The sequence below is a fragment of the Dermacentor silvarum genome, chromosome 4 (assembly GCF_013339745.2).
Source record: "Dermacentor silvarum isolate Dsil-2018 chromosome 4, BIME_Dsil_1.4, whole genome shotgun sequence".
Classification (NCBI taxonomy): Eukaryota; Metazoa; Arthropoda; class Arachnida; order Ixodida; family Ixodidae; genus Dermacentor; species Dermacentor silvarum.
Genome location: NC_051157.2, coordinates 207,870,039 through 207,882,583, shown reverse-complemented (window position 1 = coordinate 207,882,583; position 12,545 = coordinate 207,870,039).

Genomic DNA, 12,545 nt, shown 5'->3' with positions numbered 1-12,545 from the left:
TGTAACGTGTTTACATCTGCTAAAAATTTTAAGACGGCATTAAAATCAAAAAGCGGCTCATGGCTAAGAAAGAATGCTGGGTGAAGAGGGATGTGCTCACGATACGCGGGATAAAAGTACTTTTTACGCTGAGCTTCTATTTCTGGGCACTGGATAAGAACATGGAGAACTGTAAGTATGTCGCCACACCTATCACATGTCCGAGGATCACTTCCTGTAAGGAGATACGAGTGTGTTCCATGGGCATGTCCTATCCTTAACCTGCAAAGAAGCACTTCCTTGTGTCTTGTTGTTTTCTGAGATATCCATTTCCCAATTCTTGGCTTGGTTACATGTAGCTTATTTGACACTTGATTGTCCCACTGCCTTTGCCAATATTTCCGTAATTCATGGCGCAGGAAGGGCTTTAGGTCAGTGAAAGGGATGGCTATGTTTGTGTTTGTATGTTCAAAAACTACTGAAGTGGCACTTTCGTCTGCAGCTACATTGCCTTTGATACCTCTATGGCCAGGTACCCAGCATATTATGATTACTTGGTTGTCCTTGTAAGCTGAGCATAGCAAGCTGTACAGTTCGTTATAAACTGAGTTCTTGTCTTTTCGTAGACTCATTAGAGCTCTAACGACACTCAATGAGTCTGTGAACACAATTGCTTTTGTAATATTCATTTGTTTTATGTGTTTGACTGCTGAAAGGATTGCGTATGCTTCCGCTGTAAAAATGCTTGTATGCGGATTTAGTGCCCCGGACACTGTAAAAGATGGTCCCAAAGCTGCGTAAGCAACACCAGTAGAAGATTTGGAGGCGTCCGTATAAAATTCACTGCAAGAATACTTCTCCCGAAGTTCAAGAAAATGCGAGTGTATGTGTGCTTCAGGTGCCCATTTTGATATTTTTACAAAAGAGACATCGTACTGGATAGTCTGCCACTCCCAAGGTGGTGGAAGCCTAGTAGAAGCCATCAGGACATTCTCTAGAAGAGAGAAGCCTGTTTCTTCCGACAGGGCTTCCAATCGGAGGGACATAGGAGGCCTAGTGGCTGGGCGGTTACGGAACAGCCTGGCCGTGGACAAGTCCTGAATAATTGAGTGGCATGGGTGGTCTACTGCAGATTTTACCTTCAAGGCATAGGAGAAACTTAAATATGTCCTTTGGAAGAATAGAGACCATACGTCTGACTCGACGTACAGGCTTTGTACAGGACTAGTCCTGAAGGCACCTGTAGCAAGGCAGATGCCTAGGTGGTGAATAGGATCCAGCATTTTCAAAACACTAGGCCTCGCAGAATTATAGACTACTGCTCCATAGTCAAGACGCGATAATATAAGACTTTTGTATAACTTTATGAGGCATCTCCTGTCACTTCCCCAGGATGTGCGTGACAAAAGCTTCAGCAGATTCATAGTCTTGAGGCACTTTGCTTTAAGATACTTCAGGTGTGGGACAAAATTTAACTTGCAGTCTAAAATGATACCTAGAAATTTATGTTCACGGCTTACAGATAGTCGTTCTCCATTGATATCTATTACCGGGTCCCGCAGTACACCCCTCTTGTTAGAGAAGAGGACACACGTACTTTTTTGAGGGTTTAATTTAAAACCGTTCTCGTCCGCCCACTTAGACAATTTATTTAAGCCAAGCTGTACTTGTCGCTCGCAGATATTTAGATTGCATGATTTGTAACCTATTTGGATGTCATCCACATACACAGAATAAAACATACTACGTGGCATGACAGTATACAGCGAGTTCATTTTGACGATAAATAAAGTACAGCTCAGCACACCACCTTGAGGTACCCCAGCCTCTTGCGTAAATGGACGAGACAAGACGTTACCAACTCTCACACGGAACGTGCGATTGGAGAGGTAACTCTGAATCACAATCAGTAAGTTGCCTCGAACTCCCATTCCAGAAAGATCACGGAGGATTCCAAATCGCCAAGTTGTGCCGTATGCCTTTTCCATATCTAAAAATACTGACAAGAAAAACTGTTTGTGCACAAAGACATCACGAATATTTGTCTCGATGCGGACAAGGTCTGTTGTGGATCTACCTTCCCTGAAACCACACTGTAAGGGATCGAGTATTTTGTTACTTTCAAGAAAATGGATGAGGCGGCGATTGATCATTTTCTCAAAGAGCTTGCATATACAACTTGTCAGAGCTATAGGCCTATAGCTACTGGCCGAAGAAGGGTCCTTGCCATCTTTGAGAATAGGAATTACAATTGCTTCTTTCCATGCAGTCGGAATGTAGCCGGCAGAGAACATGGTGTTAAAGAGTGACAATAGTGTTTTGTGGGTTTAGGGTGTAAGTGTTTTATCATTTCATATAGTATTCTGTCACTTCCTGGAGCAGACGCGTTACTACAATTCAGTGAAGCCTGAAACTCCGCCATGCTAAATGGACGATTGTATGCTGCATTGGCTGTGTCTTTCCAACCCAGAGGCTGTCGCTCTGCTTGTCGCTGATATCTTAGAAATGTATCTGTATAATGGGAGGTACTGGAAATATGCTCGAAATGTGCTCCTAGACAATCAGCCTGGTCCTCAAGAGTGTCTCCTTGTGAGTTTACTACAGGTAGAGGATGAGTTTCGCGGCCTTTTATTTTGTTTACCCTGTTCCAGGCTTTGCGTTCGTCTGTATAAGAGTTGATGCTGGATATGTACTTTTCCCAACTTTCTCGTTTAGCGCGGCGGCGTGTTCTTCTACCTTGTGATTTAATCGCCTTGAAGTTAATTAGGTTTTCTGTGGTCGGGGAGTTACGAAGGAGATTCCAGGCCTTGTTTTGCTTTTTCCGGGCTTCCCTACACTCCTCATTCCATCATGGAATACGTCGTTTCGAAGGCGACCCATTTGTTTGGGGAATACATACTGATGCAACATCAATAATAAACGCTGTAATGTATGCTACTGCAGCGTCAATATCAAGTGAACAGACATCGTCCCAGGGAAAATGTGTTTCTTCGCGAAACCGCGCCCAGTCAGCTGAGTCGACTTTCCATCGAGGAACGTGTGTAGAGCACTCAGATTGTTTTGTAAGGTTTAGTAGGATGGGGAAGTGATCACTTCCATAAGGGTTATTGATCACATCCCATTTCAAATACGGCACAATTGTACTGGACGCTATGCTTAAGTCTATGGAAGAAAATGTTTTGTGTGTAGGGCTGTAGAATGTTGGTTCTTTTTTGTTAAGCAAGCAGGCACTTGAAGAGAGTAGGAAGTTTTCTATTAGTCGTCCTCTCGCATCACAACGAGAGTCGCCCCACAGTGTACTATGTGCGTTTAGATCACCAACGACTATGTAAGGGTGATGGAGTTCATCAATAAAGCTTTGAAATGTTGTTCTAGAGAATTGATAACCTGGGGGGATGTATACAGACGCGATGGTGACTAGTTTATTGAACAGCACTGCTTCGATAGCAACTGCTTCAAGAGGAGTTTGGAGTTTCAGTTTCCGACATGCAACGCCTCTGTCGGCAATTATAGCTACACCGCCTGACGCTGTAGCAGCATCGTCCCGGTCTTTCCGGAGAATGGCGTATTGCTGTAGAAAGTTTGTTTGTGTGGGTTTAAGATGTGTCTCCTGAATACACAGCACCTTTGGATTGTATTTGTGTAAAAGTTTTTTAATGTCATCGAGGTTGTGCATTAAGCCTCTCACGTTCCAGTGTAATATTTGTGTATCCATATTGTTTGTGTTTTTGGGCTGTGTGTCAAGAGATGAGTCTAGTTGGCTTACGGAGCCTTTCCAGGCGCCGTAATCCGGGGTTTGTCTTTCTTGGAGCGGTCGCGAGAATCGCGTCGCTCCGGAGGCGCTGGATGCGCCGCCTGGCTTGGGGTTGTGTCCATCGACTCCAAGGAGCCGCTGGACTTCCGCTCAAGCGAGCGGGGTGTTTTCGGGGTGGGCCTTGCCTCGAAAAGCAGGGCCTTGGAGGCCACCAACCCAGAAGTCGATGGGCCTTCCTTAAGAGACGGCGCAGCAGCGCTGGCTGCTGTCGCCTGGGGGGCTGGTGGCACCGCCGCGGCCACACTCTTTGTGGACCGGGCCGATGCCGGAGTCTGCTGCGATGTTGCCCCCCTACGCGCCGCACCAGAATACCCTGTGGAATGAAGAGAAGAGACACGCTTTCGTGCTTCTTGGAATGAAATGTTTTCTTTTACTTTGAGGGTTATTATATCCTTCTCTTTCTGCCACGTAGGGCACGCTCTAGAGTAAGCTGCATGTCCACGGTCACAGTTCGAACAGTGGAGTGTGCCATCACAGTCATCTGAGGGGTGACCATGGTCACCACACTTCGCACAGGTTTGTCGGCCTCGGCAGCTTTGTGAACCGTGGCCATACCTCTGACACTTGAAACACCTTCGAGGGTTCGGGATATATGGTCGGACTCGGACTTTCGTGTATCCTGTTTCTAACGTTTCTGGCAGGACACTGGACGCAAAGGTGACGATCAGATGTTTAGTTGGAATTTCTTTGTTTTCCCGTTTGATTATTATTCTCTTCACTATGGTAACATTCTGCTCCTTCCAGCCCTCTAGGAGCTCTTCCTCGGTCAGGTACAGCAGATCATCGTCGGAAATCACTCCTCTGCTTGTGTTCATGGATCGATGTGGGGTCACTGTGAGGTTCACATCACCGAGTGAGACCAGATTTGCGAGTTTCTCATGTTGTTGTTTGTCGCGGACCTCAAGAAGGAGGTCACCGCTCGCCATCTTTGTAACTTTGTAGCCGGGACCAATTGTTTCGGTGAGATTTTTTGCAACAGTGAAAGGTGAAATCATTCTTACGGTCTTTAGAGGGTTTTCACTATGAATGACATGGAATCGTGGAAAGGTTTCTTTGCGTTGAAAGAAAAATTGAGCTGTTTCTTCGGTGCGCCCTCTTTTTGAAAGAGGACGATCAGGTAGTTTAGGGAATGATGCGAATGCCATACAGGTTTATTGATTTCGGCAGCGATGGTAGCCGCCCACTGTTGTGTCTGGTGGTCCCTCGGGACAAAGGAGGCCGGCGCCGACTCTGACGCGCCCACCTGGCACCCTTTCTCGCGGCCGAGAATTGTCACCTGGGACTGAGGGATTAGCCGTGGTCTCCAGGCTACCTCATGCGTCGCTAAACGGCCGCGTCGCCCCTTGGTGCGGTCCCGTGAAGTACCAGCGCCGCCCGAACCGCGACGACGCCCGGCGCCGACTGCTACGCGCCAACGTGGCGCCCTTTCGAGACAGCCACCGCCCTGCCTGGTTCCGCGAACTGACCTCTATGGAGAGGCGAATCTTGAAAGGGGCCCGTGTCTGGCAATCCCGGGAAAACGACGACACATCACGTGCGGGATATGGCCACCTGATCAAAGACTGTGATTGGCCTAAAAGAACCCCATTGAACTCCCTCCACGAGTGAAAGGGGGAAATGAGATGGGTTAAAAAGGGGAGCTTGAGGGTTGGAGAGGGCGCTCGGACATGCAACGACATCGCATGTAGTAAGCTCCGATGATCATGGAGCCCATATTTGTTTGAAACTATGTACATATGTATATAAAACGTTTTGCTCTCAACTCTCTGGATAACCACCTTCTCCTGGCACTTGGCACGACACCACACATGACTCATTCGTGGCCGCTCGGACGCTCGGACTTCGCAACAGTGGATGGCAGCTCGGTGGGATCAGCCAACGTCAGCTACCCGAATGTGGTGAGTGCCTGAAGTTTACCTCTCGTATTGCCAGACCTAGCTAGCTCACTTTGTTGTTAGTAGGTTTTGACGTTTTGTCATTGGGTTGTAACTTTGTTCGGTCAGCCAAGAATTGGGTGGTTTGACTGCTTAGTTATTAGCAGAGGGTAAACGAGGCGGAGTGCAGTGTCAGTATGGACAAGTTCAAAGTGCAGGACCTCCTTGAAATTTGCAAGGAACTGGGGATTGCGGTTAAGCCCGCTAAGCGGAAACAAAGCATCCTCGCGCTTATCGAGGCAGAGGAGGTGACGGTCGAAGAGGCCCAGGAAGCTCATGAGGCTATTCAAAATAGAAAGACCGCTGCTCAGGAGCTCGAAAAGGAGGAGAGGGAGAGAGCTGCCCAACGTGAGGAGAAAGAGAGAGCTGCCGAGAGAGAACATCAATTAAAATTGAAAGAACTGGAACTTCGGATGTCCGCCGAACGCCATGCTCCCACTATGCGGGAGTCTGTAAACATAAAAATGAAAGACCTTTTGCAACCGTTCAGAGTTGGCGTGGACATCGCACTCTTTCTTGTAAATTTTGAGCGGACATGCGAGAAGGCTGGGTTCTCTTCCGAAAGTTGGCCGCAAAAATTGTTAACACTTCTTCCCTGCGAGGCCGCCGATGTAATAGCTCGACTCAGTAAAGAGGATGCTGAATCATATGACAAGGTCAAAGGGGCGCTGTTGCGCAAATACCGTTTGTCAACAGAGGCATTCCGACAGCGTTTTAGGCATGCACGGAAAGCTAATGAATCGCATCAGGACTTCGCCTATCTGATTAAGGCTAACCTGGTAGAATGGCTTAAGAGTGCGGAAGTCTATAGTGACCACGATAAAGTGATAGAATGCATCGCCATCGAGCAATTCTACAGGGGCATTTCTGAGGAGATGAGGTTGTGGCTCCAAGACAGGCTCACAGAGATTAACTTGAGCAAAGCTGCTGAGCTTGCGGAGGAGTACGAAAGGCGTAGGAATTTGCGCGGAAGGGTAGCGCAGCCTGAGAAAGGCCAGAAAAAGGAATTTGGGCCTAGGAGGTCCGAAGGAAAAAGGTTCCCGCCGCGTAAAGATTTCAGAAAGGAGGAACAACGCGTGCAGGAGCAGCCGAAAGAGGGGCACGACAGTGAGTCGAAAGCAGCGGGCATTTCAAAGCCGTCTGCTGATGTGAACCGCACGTTTGATGCGCCGAGACCAGTTGTATGTTACAACTGCAAAGAGGAAGGTCACATGGCCAGGAATTGCAAAAAGAAAATGGTGTTTGCAAGCATACGAGAGTCAGACGAGAGCGTGCGACTTTTGCAGCCATACACGCAGGAAATGCTTGTAAACGGCAGAAGGAGAAGGGTGCTCCGCGACTCGGCCGCAACGATGGATGTCGCGCACCCAAGTTGCGTTTCTCCGCGGGATTTTACCGGAGAGTGCGCTTGGATCCGACAGGTAGCCGAAGAGCAGAGCGTCTGCCTGCCAATAGCCAGAGTAGTTCTCGAAGGCCCTTTCGGCCAACTGTACACCCAGGCGGCGGTGTCGGAAAATTTGTCAGAGAATTTTCCCTACTTATTTTCAAATAAGTCTGCTGAACTTCTTAAAGAGCGAGGGCAGTCGTTTTCAAACGAAGTCGTTTTCATGGCCCTCACGCGTTCTAAGGCGCGTGAACTTTCTGAAAAACTAGAGTTCACGCAACCAGAGGAGTCGCCCCTGCCACTGGCAGTAAGCGCCGGGGCTAAATCCGTAGAGGACAGCGGCGAGTCGCGCGTGTCAGCGGATGCAGATCAAGACAAGCATGGAGATAGAGGGAAGACCGCTGGCCGGCACGCTGAGTGCCCAGAACGTGAGGAAGGCTCAGTTTTAGCTCCTACGTCAAATGCCTGGCAGCAACTTACTGGAGTTGATAAGGCGACATTTGTCGCTGAGCAAAGGGCCGATTCGTCCCTAAATTCCCTACAGGAACATGTTAAAGAGGGGATGGCAAAGAAGAACATTTCGTTCTATAAGAGTTCCCATATTAAGTATCGAAGGTATACCGATACGAAGGGTCGCGTATACGATCAGCTCCTAGTACCGGAAAAGTATCGCCGACAACTCCTGGATCTCGCGCACGGCAATGCATGGGCCGGCCACCTCGGGATCAAGAAAACCAAAGCTAGGCTAGCTCAGGAGTACTACTGGCCCGGCTGTTGGAAGGACGTAGAGGAGTTCGTTCGCTCATGCGATACGTGTCAGCGAGTAGGCAAATCCACTGACCAATGGAAGTCACCCATGAGGTTGGTACCAGTTATTTCAGAACCGTTTCGTCGGCTTGTGATCGACATTGTCGGCCCATTACCTGAATCACCGTCCGGCTGCCGCTACGTGTTAACCGCGTTGTGCGTCGCAACTACATTTCCTGAAGCCATTCCTTTAAGGGAGCTAAATTCGGTTGCGGTCGTCGACGCTTTGTTGTCTATATTCTCTCGGGTAGGATTTCCCTCCGAAATTCAAAGTGACAATGGAAGCGTTTTCACTAGCAACCTAACGACCACGTTTCTTGAGCGGTGCGGAATAAAGCTGGTGCATAGTTCGGTGCACCATCCGCAGTCGAATCCGGTCGAACGAATGCACTCCGTATTAAAACGCATTTTGAGAGCTCTTTGCTTTGAGCATAAGTGTGACTGGGAGGCCTGCGTGCCCGCAGCATTGTTTGCTATTAGGTCAGCCCCTCACGAAAGCACCGGCTTCAGTCCCGCAGAGCTTGTTTACGGGTTTACGACGCGGCTTGCGATGCCCTTTGCGTCTGCTTCGAGAGTCGTGGGAAGGATACGGAGAGGATCCCAACGTCGTCGCATACGTGCTGGATCTTTTAGAGAGACTCCGTAAGACGAGGGATCTCGTAGAGAGCAACATGAAAGCTGCCCAGGTCTTGTCAAAGACATACTACGACAAGTCAGCCCGAAAGCGTACGTTTAACGTGGGCGAGGATGTGATATGATGATATATGTTGTTTTCTGGCGCAAGGGCCAGCTATGGCCAAAGAGCGCCAAGACGTGGTGTACTGAGTGAGCAATGGTATGATCAATGACAGTGGGTAGGTGTAGGGTGGCTGTAAAGGGGCCTAAAATCCTGCGCACTAAAGGTGCTTAAAAGACAAAATTAATAAGATCATGACAATGATGTCATAGGGGCGCAATGAATATAATATGGTATAAAAAAGCTGTGAGCGATACTAGGCACTACTGCCTCACAGAGACCCTTAGAAGCAAGAGCCTGGAGGAGAGTGCATTTCAATAATGCTGTCGCAGCAGCGTTCTCTGAAAGAGGACCCTGCTACGAATCTCTCGGGCGAAGAACTTGCAAAATGTCGATGTCGGTTAAAAAGGCTATAACTGATTCGTGCTGAAATACCGGGTCATTATGTAAAAACATCGCTGGGTGTAGGGGTATATTCTCTCTATAGGCTTGGACAAAGTGTTTCTTTCTTTCAGGTTCTAGTAGTGGACACTGTACTAGGATGTGAAGTACAGTAAGTACCTCCCCACATCTAGTACAGGTCGGGGGTTCGCCTCCAGACAACAAGTAATTGTGCGTGCCGTAAGTGTGTCCTATTCTGAGCCTACAGAATAGGACATCATTTCTTCTAGATTTCGTGGTGGATGGCCAGTTCCCTAAGCGAGGCTTAATTAAATGAAGTTTGTTTAGACTCTGGGCGTCCCACAAACGTTGCCAGTGGGCTCGAAGTCTCTTGCGTAGATATGGCATCATATCGGGAACAGGGACGGGCATGGATGTGTTTCCAGCTTTTGCGTCGATGGATGTGGCAATCTGGTCTGCCAGTACATTTCCCTCGATGTCTCGGTGTCCTGGCACCCAGCACACCACAACATGCTGCCCAGACGCATAAATATTACATAGTAATGAATAAAGCGATACTATTACAGGATTTTTGTGCCTTTTCAGAGATTTTAAAGCTTTTACTACGCTCAGCGAGTCTGTGTAGATGATTGCTTTTGGTATTTTCGATTCTTTGATATGTTTAAGAGCCGACAGTATTGCATAAGCCTCTGCTGTGAAAATGTTCGTTTGGGGGTGCAGGGTGTCGGCATCTGAAAATGATGGGCCAACCGCTGCATAAGAGACGCCGGCATGAGACTTTGATGCATCGGTGTAAAATTCCGGACAGGAGTATTATGCTGCAGTTCGAGGAAATGCATTCGAATGTGTGCAACCGGGGCGTGCTTCGTAACATGTAAAAAGGACAAATCACAGTCGACAATCTGCCACTGCCACGGTGAGACCTGTATAGTGGGTGTCATTAGACGATGTTCAAAGAGTGGGACATCCATTTCCTCAGCCAGACTTCTCACACGCAACGAGAAGGGCTCTCTTACTGCAGGTCGGTTATGAAAGAGGTGGGAGCTGGACAAATCATTTACGGTGGAATATGAGGGATGTTCACTGTTTGCATTCACTCTAAGGAAATACATGAAAGCTGTGTAGGTCCTCTGCAAGTGGAGGGACCACTCATTGGATGGGCGAGGATGTAATGCTGCTGCGTCCCTCTAAGAAAAAGAAACTTGAAGTACAGTGGGAGGGGCCAGCAAAAGTGGTGTCAAAGTTGTCCGACACCAACTATGAAGTCAAACTGGGGAGGAAGCAAAACAGAATTTTCCATAGTAACCTCATGAAGCCGTACGTACAACGCCAGGCTATCGTAAATTTGACTTTAAACATGCCGGTAGAGGAAAGTGCGGAAATTCCAAGCTTGGCAGATGCTGAGAAGCCCGCCATAAAGGGTTTACTGGAGCAGATAGGCAGAGACCAAGGTCTCGATGACGAGCAGAAAAATGACCTAAAGACTGTGGTTCAGAATTTTGAGACAGTGTTTTCCAATAGGCCAGGGAGAACTACAGTAGTTGAGCATGACATAGAACTGTTCCAATTCGAAGCAAGCCGTACCGCGTGTCCCCGAGGCAGAGGGAGATTATGGATACAGAGGTCAGGCGCATGTGCGAGTTGGGGGTGGCTATTCCCTGCGAGAGTGACTACACCTCGCCATTAATTCTCGTAGAGGCACCGGGTAAAGACCCTCGGCCATGCGTGGATTACCGGAGGCTAAACGCAGTCACTGTGGACCAGACGTATCCCATACCGAACTTGGAGGAAAGAGTGGAGACTGTGTCTAACTCGATGTACATCTCTACACTAGATCTTGTTCGGGGTTATTGGCAGGTCCCTCTGACGGAACGCGCCAGTCGCTACGCTGCTTTTATCTCCCCCCTGGGAACGTTTCGTCCGGTAATGTTAAGCTTTGGCTTGAAAAACGCTCCGTATTGTTTTTCTGCACTAATGGACCGAGTGTTGCGCGGACTGTCAGAATTTGCTCTTCCCTATCTTGATGATGTGGCCGTTTTTTCCAACAGCTGGGGGGAACATATAGAACACCTTCAGATTGTGCTGGAAAGGTTGCAGGAGGCAGGGCTCACGGTGCGGGCAGAAAAATGCCACTTAGGCGGCGCTGAGGTCAGCTACCTAGGACACGTTGTCGGGCGCGGCCAACGTAGGCCGTCCGAACTGAAGGTAGCCGCTGTAGTTGACTATCGTCGTCCGACTACCAAGACCGAAGTGAGAGCTTTTCTGGGCTTAGCGGGGTATTATCAACACTACATTAAAGATTACTCTAATCTAGCTAGCGCTCTCACTGACGCCCTCCGAAAAACAGAACCCGTGAACGTCGTATGGGATGCGAAGAAAGAGCGTGCGTTTCAGAAGCTAAAACAGGCATTGAGTGAAGGACCCGTTCTCATGGCGCCAGATTTCTCAAAGGGCTTCGTCATCCAATGCGACGCGAGTGACCGTGGCCTGGGAGCAGTGCTTTGCCAGGAGGATGCCGAGGGTAAAGAACGGCCCGTTTTGTACTTGAGTCGCAAGCTCAGCGGCAGGGAGGAAGCCTACAGCACTTCCGAAAAAGAATGCGCCTGCCTCGTATGGGTAATTCAGAAACTGGCGTGCTACGTTGCAGGGTCCCGGTTTGTTGTAGAAACCGATCATTGCCCCTTAACTTGGCTAAACAATATGTCCTCAAAGAACGGCCGTCTCCTCCGTTGGAGCATGGCACTTCAGCAACACAATTTTGTGGTTCGCTATAAGAAAGGCAAGCTGCACACTAACGCCGATGGTCTCAGCCGTGCCTTCTGACCCGAGGAAAGTTATACTCAGGGTATTTTGGTGTGCTGCTACACCGTTTATTTGTCATGTTGATTTATTCAGTGTTTTTTTTTACATGCGTAAGATTTTTGCATATAAATGTGTTGCCTTCGGTGTTTTGTTTTGTGCACCATCTGAGTGGTGCCGTGGTGGCCTTTTCTACCGCGGACGTTTTTTTTTTGTTTTTTTTAAAGGTGTAAGTTGCCTCGAAAAGCGTCGTAAGGGGAAGGGGGCTTTACCCCAGTCGCTTTTACAAAAGATTCGGAAACGGAGCCTTTGAGCTTCTGTTAGCTTCTTCGGTCCTTTCCTTCACCTGCCTAGATTGAAATTCTTGTATTCTATAGAAGCTGTTGTGTTAACAGCAACTGAAATCGAGGTCTAATTTTGGACTTGTCGCCATTAGATACGCACTTCGTTCCGCTTTATTTGAGAGCGTGAACTTTAGTTATCAAGTATGATTTGCTTGAGTCAGGTCTGGCAGTTCGAGGGTTGTGCAGAGGGCACTTGCAGCGTTGGACGTGGTTTGACAATGGTTGCCCTGTCGAGTTCGTCTTATCCCCAGGAACATCGAGTCCGTGCGAGCGGTGTGTACCTGGGAAATTCCAGGACAGAAAGCCGTGTTCCGGAGAGCTTCGCCTCCAGACCCATGGATGAGCC